Source organism: Podarcis muralis, chromosome 3, assembly GCF_964188315.1.
Source record: "Podarcis muralis chromosome 3, rPodMur119.hap1.1, whole genome shotgun sequence".
NCBI classification, from domain to species: Eukaryota; Metazoa; Chordata; class Lepidosauria; order Squamata; family Lacertidae; genus Podarcis; species Podarcis muralis.
The window spans coordinates 93175175-93189811 of NC_135657.1; the positions used below are offsets into that span (position 1 = coordinate 93175175).

General features: G+C 41.9%; 1 long non-coding RNA gene across 4 annotated transcripts in view; it reads left to right on the plus strand.

Annotated features, from left to right (window-relative positions):
* Positions 1–14637, plus strand: part of LOC114593770 (uncharacterized) — a 47378-nt gene that overhangs the window by 13275 nt on the left and 19466 nt on the right. Inside the window, exon 1 of one of the 4 annotated variants that reach the window (XR_013392362.1) lies at positions 2034–2141. The exons of the other annotated variants lie outside the window; for them this stretch is intronic. This is a non-coding gene — a long non-coding RNA (uncharacterized LOC114593770). Of the gene's footprint in view, positions 1–2033; positions 2142–14637 lie in introns of those variants that run through there. 4 annotated transcript variants of the gene reach the window in all.

Here is a 14637-nt window from a genome sequence, read left to right on the forward strand (position 1 = left end):
CACCATATCAGCTGAGAATAGCCGGTGGCAGGAAAACAAGTAGAAGGCTCAAGACCGAAACGTTCTGCTTTAATGAGGTCGCCAGTGCATTTGGAGGATGCCCTCTGGTTTCTATAAATACTTCATATATATGAGGGTTGCTTGTTTCTCATGGCGGGTTTAAAAGTTGCAGGTGGACTCTTGGGAGCTGCATTTGTAGCCAAGGATCTGGGAAGACTATGGTATGATACACCCCTCCCCCCTCTTTTGGAAAGAAGACGGGCTGTTATCTGAAAAGATGTTTTCAGAATTTTGCTATGCATTTGCTTTCTCTCACTGTATATTTTGAACTTCCTATAAAATAAATGCTCTAATGCTTACGTGCCCCATCTCCCTACATGGGAGGGACATTGCATGTACTGAGATGGAAATTACTCGTATCGGCTGGATGTTTATAAGGTCTAGTTAACTTTACCTGCTGGCGTCATATTTCTAAGGCCCCAAATCCCTTTCTCCACCCCTTGTTTGCTTGCATGTGTGGGTTTCATTTCCTTTGTGGCTCAATGCCTGTCAATCAAGTGCAGAAGCCTAGAAATCCCCTCAGCCTTTATCCTGTTGGATCAGTGATGGCTAATTCACTCTTGAATGCTATGTATGTAAGCAAGGAATGTAGGGAAATTTCTACTTCATATTAGGGCTGTCGTCCCCCCCCCCCCATATGCCTGAGAAAGTAATAGCACATTAAATTAGGGCAAGAAAATGGGGTGTCTGTGAAGGGTTAAACGCAGGGGTTTCTTTCAGCCGGATCTCGCCAGAACTCAGTTCCGGAACTTCTTTTCCTAGTAAAATAGTACTGATTAAATGTCCTCTCTAATACGGTACTGAGAGAGTTGCCTGTAATGTGCTGCTGTGGGTGCTGTGCAAACAGACAAATATTGCCTGGTGCATCTTTTATACCCTAAAATTTATAGCATTAATATCACTAGCTCCAACTAGTGAGATTTACTGTGAGTACACTTTAGGTCTCACACTACCTATGGGGCTGATATGCACAATAGTCTCTTAAACACATATACGTAGGAAAGAACCATGTCATTGGTTCTGCCCGTACTGTTCCTGCATCCAGAAATATCCTTAGGCAAAAAGGAGGAAGGTGTGGCAGGTGCGCACAAATTGGCACCTAGCGTTAAGTGCTGTGTTTAAGGTGGTTGCCGGATACAAGCAGACCCAGGAGTTAATCCCTTTGAATTTAAAGGAAACTAATAAGAACGACTTCTGAGTAGATATGCACAGGATTGCACTGTGAATAACTCATACTTTATTGTTGGGAGCCATCATGTTGACTTCAGTGATACTACAGTGCAGTAGATCAGTTTAGGCTGCTGATAATGGCACGTTCATGCTCTATAACATTCTCCTATCACTTCACAGTCACACGTGAAATTTCTGCTACAAGTTCCACAGAAGTTGTTTGTTGCAGGAAACATTTGCTGGTGGTTTCACAGCTCATACGCTAATAACACAATTATTCTCTCTTTTTAAATTTGGAATGGAGTTTTTCTTCTTCTTTCTAATAAAGAACACCAAATGAAGGAATGCGCACAGCCCCATCAAACAATCGTTATTACATTCCAAAACGGAGAAGACACTCTCGTTAACATTCACGTCCATTTGGCAGCCAGCCTCTCCCAAAGGAATTGCTGTGTTGCTTTTCATTATTCGCAAAGTCCTATTGCTGTAAGGTTCTGGAATCTGATATCGTCAGCAGCACCTAGGCGGGTCCCAAACCCCATGGCGTATCTGCTTCCTTTAACTCTGACACATGGCACTCTGCCAGGTACCTTGAGATTCCCTTGTCTCTGTTTGGGAAGCCTTGTTCGCACATCTTGATTCCATCTGTAAGTCTCGAAGAGGTGGAAAGTGTATGTCAAACACATGTGCGTTCCCCACAGCTCTCCTTTATGGGTCATGCACTGAAATACCACCAATTCGATTTCAAGGATTGGCAATTACAAAATGTCTTTTGTGTTTCTAGACCTTAAGAGAAGGGCCACTGCTTGGAAAGCGCACCCGGTGGAGTAGCAACGGACCCCCTCATTCAAGCAGATTTGAGGAACCAATCATGTCTTTATCTTGGAGTTTTGAAGCTTGACAGTGGGGAGGTGAGATCCTAAGCCAAGGGGGGAAATGAACGAATTATGCAGAAAGTTAATGACCCTCAGCATCGGAGTAACATTCCTGAAGCTGTAGAACATCTTCTGCACAGTCTAAACATTATTCTTATTTGCCTAGACTGAGTTCTGAAGTTGCAGCTTCTAAGATCTATGACAGCTTGAAATGAGCTTTGAAGTAATTTGCGGCATAGCTAGCATGGTCTGTCCTCACATTATTGTTGGTTAGGCCCGTCCTCCCGTTATTTTAAAAATTGTTTAGCAACAATTGGGGACTTGTGATAGTTTGCATAATCATGGCATTGGTAGTTTCAGGAACAGATTGAGCACGCTCCTTCCTTCTCTTTCAGTGATGTGGTGGACATGATGCAAGGTTTGTGGATGTTTCTGAGGTGCCTGCTTGGGCAATGAGGAGACAGTTTGGCAAGGTTGTGGCACTTGGTTTTGTTTTTAATTGCACTAGTACCTGTTCTGCCCACTCCACAGACTGTTGAGCTGCTGCATATTTGCTCTTTACAGCTCTTTACAGTTGAGTTTTTGAAGCGACCAGAGCTTTTGTTCAGGGAGAAATATGACCTCAGGATTGGGTCACTCTGGAAATCCATAATTCTTTGGATCCAGCAGAGCCAAAGCCATTAACACTCTGTTCCAAAACACCCTGTTCAATGGCTTTTCTTACTATGCTGGGCACAGAAGGTGTCTTCATGGCAGTGGAGCTCTCCACACCCTTGAAGTGGAATCTACACATGTATTAAAAAACGGTTTGGATTGCCCGCAGTATGGGTGCGCGGAGAAGCTTCTCCGAACTGCATAGGGGGTTTTGAGGGGGCTACGCAAAGGCACTGCGACCCCCGGAACCTCAAGGGGGGCCCCCTTGAGGGTAGCGCAACCGGCAGCGTCGGAGGGATCCCTTCTTGAGCTTTCTCTATTTCGGGGAAGACTCGGGAGTGACGGATCGAGAGACGCACCATGGTAAGCTCTGCGAACCCCATGCAGTAATGCCTCGAGCCCCAGCTGAATAGCGGCGACAAATCTCCGTAAATTTAAGAATAACCGCCTTTTGGGTAGTTAAACCGTTGTCAAACTCGAATATCTGAAGAATGGAGCCCAAGGCGTGTTGGATCTAACCTGACTAAACTAAGGAGCCCGACCTGTATTTCGGAGCTAAGATGGCGCTGGGACGCTAATCGAGAGAGGAAACAAAGAAACTCTTACTTACCCGCTGTAGTAACAAAGAAGAGAAGTCCCCGTTGGGAGTTTCACGGGGCAAAGTATCCAAGACAGAAAGAGTTTATTTGGAAAGGAGACCTTAGAAACTTTGTATTAAATAGATCGCTAACGGCAAGTTTGGAGAGAGATTAAAGGGAGTTTTGGAAGAAGAGGGATAAGGAGGCGACAGTGAGAGTCGGAGAGGAGGGAGAAGGAGGGGGAGAGGTGAAGAGCCCCGAAACACGGAAGAGACGAGTCCTACCCCCCCCCTCAATAACTTCAACTGCCCGCGGGTCTTTGACAGCGGAGATAAATAAAACAACCTTTACTGACTTGGAGCCTCCGTCCCCCCCCTTCGTTTGTTTTTCTCTCCATTTCGTACTTTTCGGCTTTTCGGCCTTTGCCGGTTTTCACGGCTCTCGCAACTTGCCGGGTGGAGGAGGAAAGCTTTGTGTGAGCCTGAGCACGTACGCCAGTTTTCACCACCATTAGGGCTGCAATTAAGCAGATATTGCGAAACCTGGCTTGGAAACCCGGCACGGCTCTGAGACTTGGCTGGATTTCGACAGACCAAATTATTGCTAAGACTTAACTTCAACTAGATTTACGAAAGACGCGATTCTGCCCAGTTTTGTTTAATTTGAAGAACACCTTCTCTCTTCCGCCTTTCACCTCTCTCCAGCTGGAAAGCTAGGAGTGAAACCTCGCCACCTTCCCTTCCTCTACAGACTATTAAAACCTTCCCTTCCTCTACAGACTTCCTCTACAGACTATTAAAACCTCGTAGAAAGACTCCGAAACTCATAGTACCACCTTACCCTTTATCTCCCTCCTCTGCTTCCACGCCTGCCCCCCCTTCCCTTCCCCCCTCCATCACTGGTTTGCAATCCGGGCAGCCCCCACGGAGACATCAATCTACACAAGGTCGGAACGAACTTCGGATTGGGTCAAACAAGTGGCCGAAGCAAGACTTGAAGAAAGAATCTCAAACCCTCCCTCCTTTCTTAAGGTCGCTGGATCTTCTCTACCCCTTTTTTGTCCCCCCTCCTTTTTTCTTCAGTCCTCTCCCCGTTTTATCCCCCTCCCTCTTCTGATTCCCCCCTATTTTCTTTTCCTTTTTTTTTTCTCTTTTCTATTGAATTTTACAATAGTGTTCTGACTTGTCCAAGGAGCAGGCCGAATCCCCCTCTAGAGTGTGCGCCCCCTAGGGGAGAGCAAAAAGAAACAGTAGTTTGTTTATCTTTAAGGTTTGGGGGAGGATCGGAATAGACCGAGATGGCGGGGAGGGACGGGAAAAAGTCGGTGGGAACACCAATAGAGAGGAAAACGTCAAGACAAGAGGAAATAAGGGATTTGGACGCTTTATGGTTGAAAATAAAAGAAGAATTTAGACAGAACGAAATCCATATGGGGAAAAAGTTAGAAGAGATGCAAGAATCTTTTGATAAAAAAATAGAGGGGGTGGTAGGGGAACTTTCAAATAAAATCAAAGACCTAACGGGCCGAACAAAGTCCGTAGAGGACGCAAACAAGAGAACACAGAAAGAAATGAAAGACTATAGAAGAGAGGTAGAAAAAATTAAAGAGAATTTTGAAGAACTAAATAAAAGCCAAGACCAAGTCTTAGATAACTTAGCCATGATGGAAATGAAGCAAAAGCAGCTAAATCTGAAATTTAGAGGAATAGGGGAAGTAAGGGACGAGGATATAAAAGAAAAAATAATAAAAGAACTGGCAAGGTGGCTAGCTTTGAGAGAAGAGGAAGTTGCCCAAACTATAGAAAATGCCTTTAGAATAAAAATAAGATCGAAGCAAAACAAACAGAAAAAGATTCCAGGAGACTGCTTAGTGTTTTTCAGATCGATAGAGATGAGAAACATAATTTTGAGAGAAAGCTATCAGAGGAAATTAATGATTGATGGGAAACCAATTATTGTCTTTAAGGAAATACCAATTAGGCTCCTTCGCAAGAGAGAGGGCTACAAACAGATAGTCAACACTTTGAAAAAGAACGGCATACGGCATAGATGGGAATTCCCCGAAGGGATCTCATTTTTTTACAAAGGAAAAAAGTTTAAAATAACAGAGATTCAAGAAGTCAGTAAATTCCTTCGCAGATACGAAAAAGAACTAGGGGGGATGATGGAGAGATATGGGGGAGGGGGCCGTGAGAGGGAGGGGGAGGGGGGAGCGGAGGGGGGGTCGGAGGGGGAGGGGGGAGGGGGAGGGGGTGAGGAGGAGGATAAAGAGGAGGAGGCGAAGGAGGGAGAGACAGAGGAGGAACAGGAGGAAGTAGAGAATTAAAACACTCGAATATAAATCGGCTAAAACTCAAAACCTAAGCCGATAAATTACTGACTTGTTAATTGATAAAAGCAATAATGAATCTTAAAATTTTAACATGGAATGTAAATGGTCTGAATGAAAAAACGAAAAGGAATAAAATTGTAAATGTGTTGAAGAAGAAAAAATTGGATGTAATCTGTATACAAGAGACTCATGTAGCCAAAAAGCACAAACATGTATTAGTAAATAAGAACCTGGGAATAGAATTCATAAACTCTGGGAGAGAGAAAAAAAGGGGAGTGGCAACGTATATTAATGAAAAATGGGAACCTAAACTGATCTATAAGGACGAAGAAGGAAGGATATTGGGGGTACAAATAAGCTTTCAAGGAGAAAAGATCGACGTAGTAAACATTTATGCCCCAAATACAAATAGATCAGAGTTCTACAAAAAATTGGAACAAGTGTTACTGGAACTAGGAAATAACAAGACGATATTATTGGGAGACTTTAATGCAGTGCCGACATTAGAAATGGACAGACAGACAGAAAAGAGAAAACGAAAACAAGGAAAGTTACCGGAATCATTTCAAGAATTGGAGGAGAACATGGACCTAACGGATGTATGGAGACATATGCATCCAATAGAAAAACAGTTCACCTTCTTTTCAGAAGCACATAAAAGCTGGGGAAGAATAGATCAAATATGGGCCTCAAGAGAAATTACCCTAAGAGTGATAAAATGTGAAATCCAACCGAGAACTTTCTCCGACCATAATTCAATAACTTTAGAAATAAAAGGAGAATTAAGGGGAGGCTTCAGATGGAGACTGAATGATTCTCTGTTGGACAACGAGGAGGTCATTGAAAAAGCTAGAGCCACATTAAAAGAATATTGGGACTTGAACCTCCATAAAGGAACAAAAATAGAAACAGTCTGGGACGCCAGCAAGGCGGTTTTAAGAGGTTTCTTCATCCAGCAAAACAACCACAAGAAAAAAATAAGGCAGCAAAAGACAGATGAAATACTTAACAAGTTAAGGGAGCATGAGAAGAAATTGTTAGAACACCCGAAAGATGAGCAAAGCCTACAATCAATAAAAATACTACAAAGACAATACTCAATATTAACGAACGAAGAAATAGAATGGAAACTCAAGCTAATGAAGCAGAGATATTTTGAATCGGCGAACAAAACCGGAAAATTCTTAGCCTGGCAATTGAGGAAAAGACAGAAGCAGAACGTCATAAATAAAATAATGGTAGAAGAAGAATTAATAGTAGACCCAAAAAAAATACAAAAAAAATTTCTCAAATTCTATGAGGAGTTATATAAAAAAGGAGAAGAAGACCTAGATCAAATAGAAAAATATTTAGAGAATTGCACAGGGAAAACTATTACAGAAGAAGAAAGAATACAACTAAATAGCCCTATTAGGATCGAGGAGATTGAGAATGCGGTAAAAAAAATGAAATTGGGGAAAGCACCAGGCCCGGATGGGTTATCGGCCAAATATTACAAAGTTTTGGGAGGGCAATTAGCACAAGCTCTCTGTGAAACCATGAATAGCATCCTAAGAGGAGGGAAAATACCCGATTCATGGAAGGAAGCCTTTATAACTGTAATCCTTAAACCAGATACGGATAAATTAAACATGAAGAACTACAGGCCAATATCGCTATTAAACAACGATTATAAAATATATGCGGATATAATGGCCAACAGACTGAAAAAATGTTTAACAAAGTTAATCCACAAAGACCAAGCGGGCTTCCTCCCAAACAGATATCTGAAAGATAATGTGAGGCACGTCATTAACTTAATTGAATATTTGGAGCTTAACAACAATATACCGGCGTCCCTGATTTTTATAGACGCAGAAAAGGCGTTCGACAACGTCTCCTGGAGGTTTTTACTAAAATCGATGGAAAAGGCAGGGATCGAGGGTGAATACCTGAAAGGTATACAAGCAATATACTCAAATCAACACGCCAAATTGATAATAAACAACAACCTCACGAATAGATTTAAAATAGAGAAAGGAACAAGGCAGGGATGCCCCCTCTCCCCGCTTTTGTTCATCTTAGCTTTGGAAGTCCTGGCGAATAAAATAAGGTCAGAAATGGAGATAAAAGGGATTAAAATAGGATTTAAAGAGTATAAATTAAAAGCTTATGCGGACGACCTGATGCTATCCCTAGAAGAGCCGCAAGAATGCATGGGCAAAGTATTAGAGATCATGGAGGAGTATGGCAAAATATCGGGTTTCAAGTTGAATAAAACCAAAACAAAAATGTTGACGAAGAACCTGAGTAACGACGCGAAGGAGAGACTAGAGAGACAATATGGAATCAAAGTGGCTAAGAGATTAAAATATTTAGGAATCTGGCTTACACATAAAAATATAAACCTAATTGAGGACAACTACACGCCAACATGGAATAAAGTGAAAAAGGACTTGGATGTTTGGAATAGAGTGAATCTTTCGTGGCTAGGCAGGATGGAAGTAATAAAAATGAACATACTCCCTAGGATGCTGTTCCTATTTCAAAATATACCTATCATCAGAGGGACTAAAGTATTTAAGAATTGGCAGAAGACCCTTTCAAGATTTATATGGCAGGGAAGAAGGCCAAGGATCAGATATAAATTACTAACAGATCGAAAGGAGAGAGGAGGACTGGCAGTTCCTGATCTAAAATTATACTTTGAAGCGGCTTGTCTCTGCTGGGTTAAAGACTGGATAACCTTAGAAGACACGGACTTATTAGACCTGGAAGGGGCCGACAATAGATTTAACTGGCATGCCTACCTCTGGTCTAATAAAGAAAAAGTACACAAAGGGTTCTCGAGTCATATTATTAGAGGACCTCTGTATGAAGTCTGGGAAAAAAATAAGAAATTGCTGGAATGGAGAACACCTTGGTGGCTATCCCCCACAGATATCGTGTCCATAAAAAGAAGGAACATGGAAGAGCGAAAACTGACATACGAAGATCTATTAGTAAGAACTCAAGACAGCTGGAAGCTAAGACCATATGAAGAACTAAAGGAGAAGTTGGAGGGCTGGCTACAGTATCATCAAATCAATGCAAAATGGACAGAAGATAAAAAAACAGGAATGAATGAAAAGAAGTCCAAATTTCAAATTGAAGTAATTGAAAGCAAATCAAAGATATTATCTAAGATGTACAATATACTATTGGAATGGGAAACAAAAGATGAAGAGATTAAAGAAGTTATGGTTAAATGGGCGATAGATTTGGGGCACACCATAGAATACGAAAAATGGTCAAAATTGTGGAATGAAGGATTAAAATTTACGGCAAGCGCGGCAATTAGGGAAAATTTGGAAAAGATGATTTATAGATGGTACTTAACACCAGAAAAATTAAGTAGAATGTACAAGACTGCAGACAAGGCTTGCTGGAAATGTAAAATAAAAGAGGGTAATTTTATTCATATGTGGTGGTCATGCGATGAAATTAAAAAGTTTTGGGACCAGATATATAATGAGCTAAAAAAGATATTTAGATACACATTCCCTAAAAATCCAGAGGCCTTTCTACTAGGAATGGTTGGGAAAGAAATCCAGGACAAAGATAAAACTCTATTTCAATATTCAACAGCAGCGGCCAGGATGCTAATCGCTCAAAATTGGAAAAGCACAAATCTTCCAACGTTGAGGGATTGGCAATTAAAATTATACGACTTTATTGAACTGGCAAAGATGACACAAAGGATTAGAAATCACAGAAATACAAAGATAAAAGAGGATTGGAACAAGTTTATGGTTTATTTTGAAGGCAATTTTAAAAACTTACCAAATACAGTAGGTTTGTTATAAAATCTCCGATGTGTAAGTTAGAAAAAATCTTTTGTATACCAGCGCAAAAATGAAACTACTGAAAGTAAATACCCGTAATCAGTAGGGAAGGAAGGTATGGTTTTAATGTTTTTTGGTTGTAGCTTTTTTTTTTCTCTTGTCCTTTTTTCTTAATTCTTTTTTCTTTCTTTCTTCACTCTTTTTTTTTCACTTTTTCTTTATAGTTTGAATGTGTTTGTTTTTTCTTTTTGTGTTGTAACAAGGAATTCAATAAAAAGAATTAAAAAAAAAAAAAAAAAAACGCTGTGAAAATGCTTTTTTAAAAAAAGTTTTGGGGAAAAAAATACATTGAATTTGCCATAGCTCACTGTCGCCATCTAGTGTCACATTTGTATATTGCACTTTACAACACACTTGAAACGTTTTATTTGCACCTGTATAGCTGAGTCTGGTGATGGCTCATCTCTGCCACATCTGAACCTTCTCCAGCAGAACAGATCAGGGGTTAGTAGTGCACTGCAATTGTATGAGAGTAATGTATTGATTTGTTTTTATGGTTTAAACCAGTGAACAGATACCAAGAAATAAAAAGGGCACCCACACATGGGTGCCAAGTGAGACTATGGGTGATATATTCAATGTTAGTCATACTCAAGAGGAGACTCAGTAAACCTAATAGGCAAGTTATTGATTTCAGTGGCGCTACTCTGAATATGGCGTACAGTGACTATTACATCTAGATTTAGCTTTTTTATTTAAATGGTCCTGCAGTCTACAGGTGGATAGTTATTAAACGTAGTTATAAACACAGAATAAATGCATTCATTGGAAACTTCACACCTACAATATCACCTCACTTTGCCCTCATGCTGTATTCTGTCCATTTCCTCACATCCTGCCTTGTGAGGACAGCTGTCCTGAAAAGCAGTGTTTAAATGTTTTATTTAAAAAAGGAATATCCCCCTGAAGACTCAATGCTCCTATTCCACCTTTGCCAGCTCATCACCAAACCGTTCCATGATTTACCCGTGTTAAGATTTAGACAGGAGATTTAGGGTTTATGCCATTTTCTCAACCATATAATTCCATAGACAGATGATTCTAATTAGCAAGTCAGGGTTAATTGCTTAAGTGCAAAGAAATAAAATAAAAATAATGCAAAGAAACCAGTAATTAACACCTTTCCCAGCATGGATCGGAAGCTAATTAATAAGGGGCAATTCGGGCTGCAATTCTAAACACGTTTTCTGGGGAGTCTCAAAGACGTGAGTAGGGCTTACTTCTAAGTAAACATGTATAGCAAGGATCACCCACCTTTTTGGACCAGTGGGTACATTTTGAATTTTGGAAAAGTGCTGTGGGTGCTATTCACAAAATGGCTGCCATGGAGTTGTGGAATAACACAACATGGCTGCCATTGGGTGGCATAACACAAAATTAGAAAGAGTATAGTCAGTGCTGCTTCTCTCCATGATGCCCAGGCATGCCAAAGAAGGCTTTCACAGGTGTCATGGCACCTGTGGGGACCAGGTTGGCAATCCCTAATGTAATTTGTCACTTATCACACAACCACACAGAACAGGAAGCAATAAAATGGGCAAAATCAACAAACCGGAAGCTTTTAATTATAATTGGAAAAGGACTTTTAGCATGTGGGAATCACCTGTGGGTAAACATTGTAGAAGGAACTTGGGCATGGGGGAAGGAAATAATAGGGCATTATATTAAATACTACTTGGTACCGCTATTGTTCTTTCTCTTCCAGCTTATTGAGAAAAATCAAAGCTTCCAGAGTGCTAAAGTGTTCCCATGTGGAAACAACTTTAGTCTAATCAAATGAGGACTATCGGCACAATTGATTGTTGGGCTTAAATCTATAGCCTCATTCATTTGTTCTTTTTTTTTTTTACGAAATCAAAAATCATATTTCCACATTTCCCAGTGCCCAAGGCGATCTCCAATGCGCTGCATGCAACGATAATAAAAGCCTGTGTGGTGTTGTGTTGAGAGTGTTACAACTTGGGGTTGCTTCCAGATGACCTGCTTATTGAACAGTCATCCTGATTTGTTTGCGGAAAGCCAGTTACTGTTTCTCAGCCTAATCCACCCCATAGGCTGCTGTGAGGAGTAACAGGCTGTGTACAGTTCCCAGAGCTCCTCTTGAGGTAAAGGTTATAGACAATGTTATGTACTGAGCTGAATAGGATCCAAAATGCAGCAGTCTGATTGGTCCTAGAACAATAGGACCCAGAATGCAGCAGTCTGATTGGTCCACAGGAGCCACCCAATCCAGCTCCAGGTGGAAGTGAATCCGCGACCTGATTGGCTTACAGGAGAATCCCGGAATTAGCCAATCACGTGGGGCCCATTGTGTAAATAATGTATATAAAGCAGACATTCTGGGGGAACTTCCATTCCTCCTCACCACTATGAGCTGGATAAAGAGCATGAAATCCACACTCAACTCCGAGTATATTTCAGATAAAAATGCGATAATAAACCTATAACACAAATCGAAGCAACCGCAACGTTAAATTTAGAATAAAAACCTGCAATCGAAGCCGCGGACACACCATGCCTTTAAATCGGTTATCATTCCCCGAGAATCCTGATTTACACTTCACAGAGCTACAGCTCCCGGCACCCTTAACAAGCAACAGTTCCCAGGATTCTTTAACTGCATGGTGTAAAAACAGCTTGGAGACTCTTAATTTCATCCTTGTCCTCTCTCTGTTATATTCCTTCCCAGTCCCCCCTGCAATTCTCCTCACCTGTCAGGGAACTGCCATCAGTGCCGGAGGGGGAGAGCAAAAGCCAGAGGGATTCCAGAGAGCGTCCAGGGATCGGGAGGAGCAGCCCATCTTCTGGGGAAGAGAATCAGCGTAGCACCAGTGGAGAAGGGGGGCAGCTAGGGGAAGTGGCGAGGCAGTCTCATGACTCCTTGCCGGGGACCAGCGGGGAGAGTAGGGGTCCTCCGTTGCCCACGCCCTCCCTGCGCAGAAGGCTTCTGCGCAGAGAAGGTAGGCGGAGACTAGGCGTCAAAGAACTTATTTGCTGGAAGAAGTTTAAGAAACGCCCACTGACGGATTCTGCCAGCGATTGAGTCAGCCACAGGTGAGTGGCTGTCCGGACAGAAAAAGGTTCACTTTGGCAACCCAGCCAGGTGTTTGCACCCAGCCGGGGAGATAGGTACCTGCTTACGCACGAGCAACCCCTTGAACCATTACATCACCCCTTTCTAGTTCAGATTCACAAGGAAAGGTTACTAACCCTTAATGCCTTTGTTCTAGCTGAAATCTGCAGACTTCTGCTATCAAGCAGTAGGTAATGGTCGTCACTGTCTTGGCATGTTGCTGGAATTCTATTATCAGGCTAAGTAACATTTTTTATATTTTTTTTTAGAATTCAGGAGTGCTCTCTCTAAGTCAGTGCTGCTCCGTGCCAGAACGAAGGTCATTTCAATTTCATGTTATGTCGCACAGTTTTGAAGTGACATGTGTTTAATGATTTCCCCCCCTCCCTAAATGAACTGTAACAAGTATTGCACTAATGGGCTCTAATGAGATGCCAACAAAGAGCAGGGAGGGGAGAGGAGGGTGAGAAGGAGATGAATCTCTCAAATAATATTAAACTAATATTTTAGCAAAGGAGCTGGCAGAAGAGAGATGAAGGTCTCCATTCTCAAGTTTCAGTCCCTGCAAAAAACCACACACCAGTTTTCTTTCGGAGAGTCTTGAGAGTCCCACGGACTGCAAGAAGATCAAACCTCTCCATTCTGAAGGAAATCAGCCCTGAGTGCTCACTGGAAGGACAGATCCTGAAGCTGAGGCTCCAATACTTTGGCTACGTCATGAGACTCCCTGGAAAAGACCCTGATGTTGGGAAAGATGGAGGGCACAAGGAGAAGGGGACGACAGAGGACGAGATGGTTGGACAGTGTTCTTGAAGCTACCAGCATGAGTTTGATCAAACTGTGGGAGGCAGTGGAATACAGGAGTGCCTGGTGTGCTCTGGTCCATGGGGTCACGAAGAGTCGGACACAACTAAACGACTAAACAACAACAAAAGTTTTCTTTCCTTCGTACTTCCTAGTGATCCATGATTTCATTGCTGCCTTTCAGCATTTATAAACTCTGAAATATTTAAGGCATTGGAATCCATTTACAACCTGGCAGTCATTTCTCTACCCCTGTTTGCCCTGCCTTTCCCAAGACCTGAACTTTGCAAATAAAACATTTTAAGTGTGTTTTAAGTGCAACATACAATGTGACACCAGATGGCGATTGTGAGCCTTATGGAAAATTCAATGTATTTTTAAAAACGCTTTAAAAAATACCATTTTCAGAATGGTTTTTATAGGTCCGTATAGTTAAAGCTATGGTTTTCCCAGTAGTGATGTATGGAAGTGAGAGCTGGACCATAAAGAAGGCTGATCGCCGAAGAATTGATGCTTTTGAATTATAGTGCTGGAGGAGACTCTTGAGAGTCCCATGGACTGCAAGAAGATCAAACCTATCCATTCTTAAGGAAATCAGCCCTCAGTGCTCACTGGAAGGACAGATCCTGAAGCTGAGACTCCAATACTTTGGCCACCTCATGAGAAGAGAAGACTCCCTGGAAAAGACCCTGATGTTGGGAAAGATGGAGGGCACAAGGAGAAGGGGACGACAGAGGAGAGATGGTTGGACAGTGTTCTCGAAGCTACGAACATGAGTCTGACCAAACTGCGGGAGGCAGTGGAAGACAGGAGTGCCTGGCGTGCTCTGGTCCATGGGGTCACGAAGAGTCGGACACGACTAAAAGACTAAACAACAACAAAAGATTCCACCTGTGTCACTAAGGGTGTCCCTACGCTCCCCAAATTTAAATTGATTCGAACATTGATTTCTCTCTTTCTCGCTCTCTTGGTACTCTGGGAACAGTAGTTCTGTGTGGGACATTATGGATCTTTATCAGGTAATTCTCTGCACCCTCACAAAACTACAGATCCCAGGATTCTTTGTGGATAGCTGTGACAGTTAAGTAGGCAACAACAACAACAGCAACTCTCATTCTAGAAATGTGTAAAAGTTCTATACATTTGTACAGGCCCGTAAAAGCAATCTAGGGGGTATGACTTCTGCAGGAGGAGAATTAATCACTTTATTCTGCTGCAAAGATCCTGA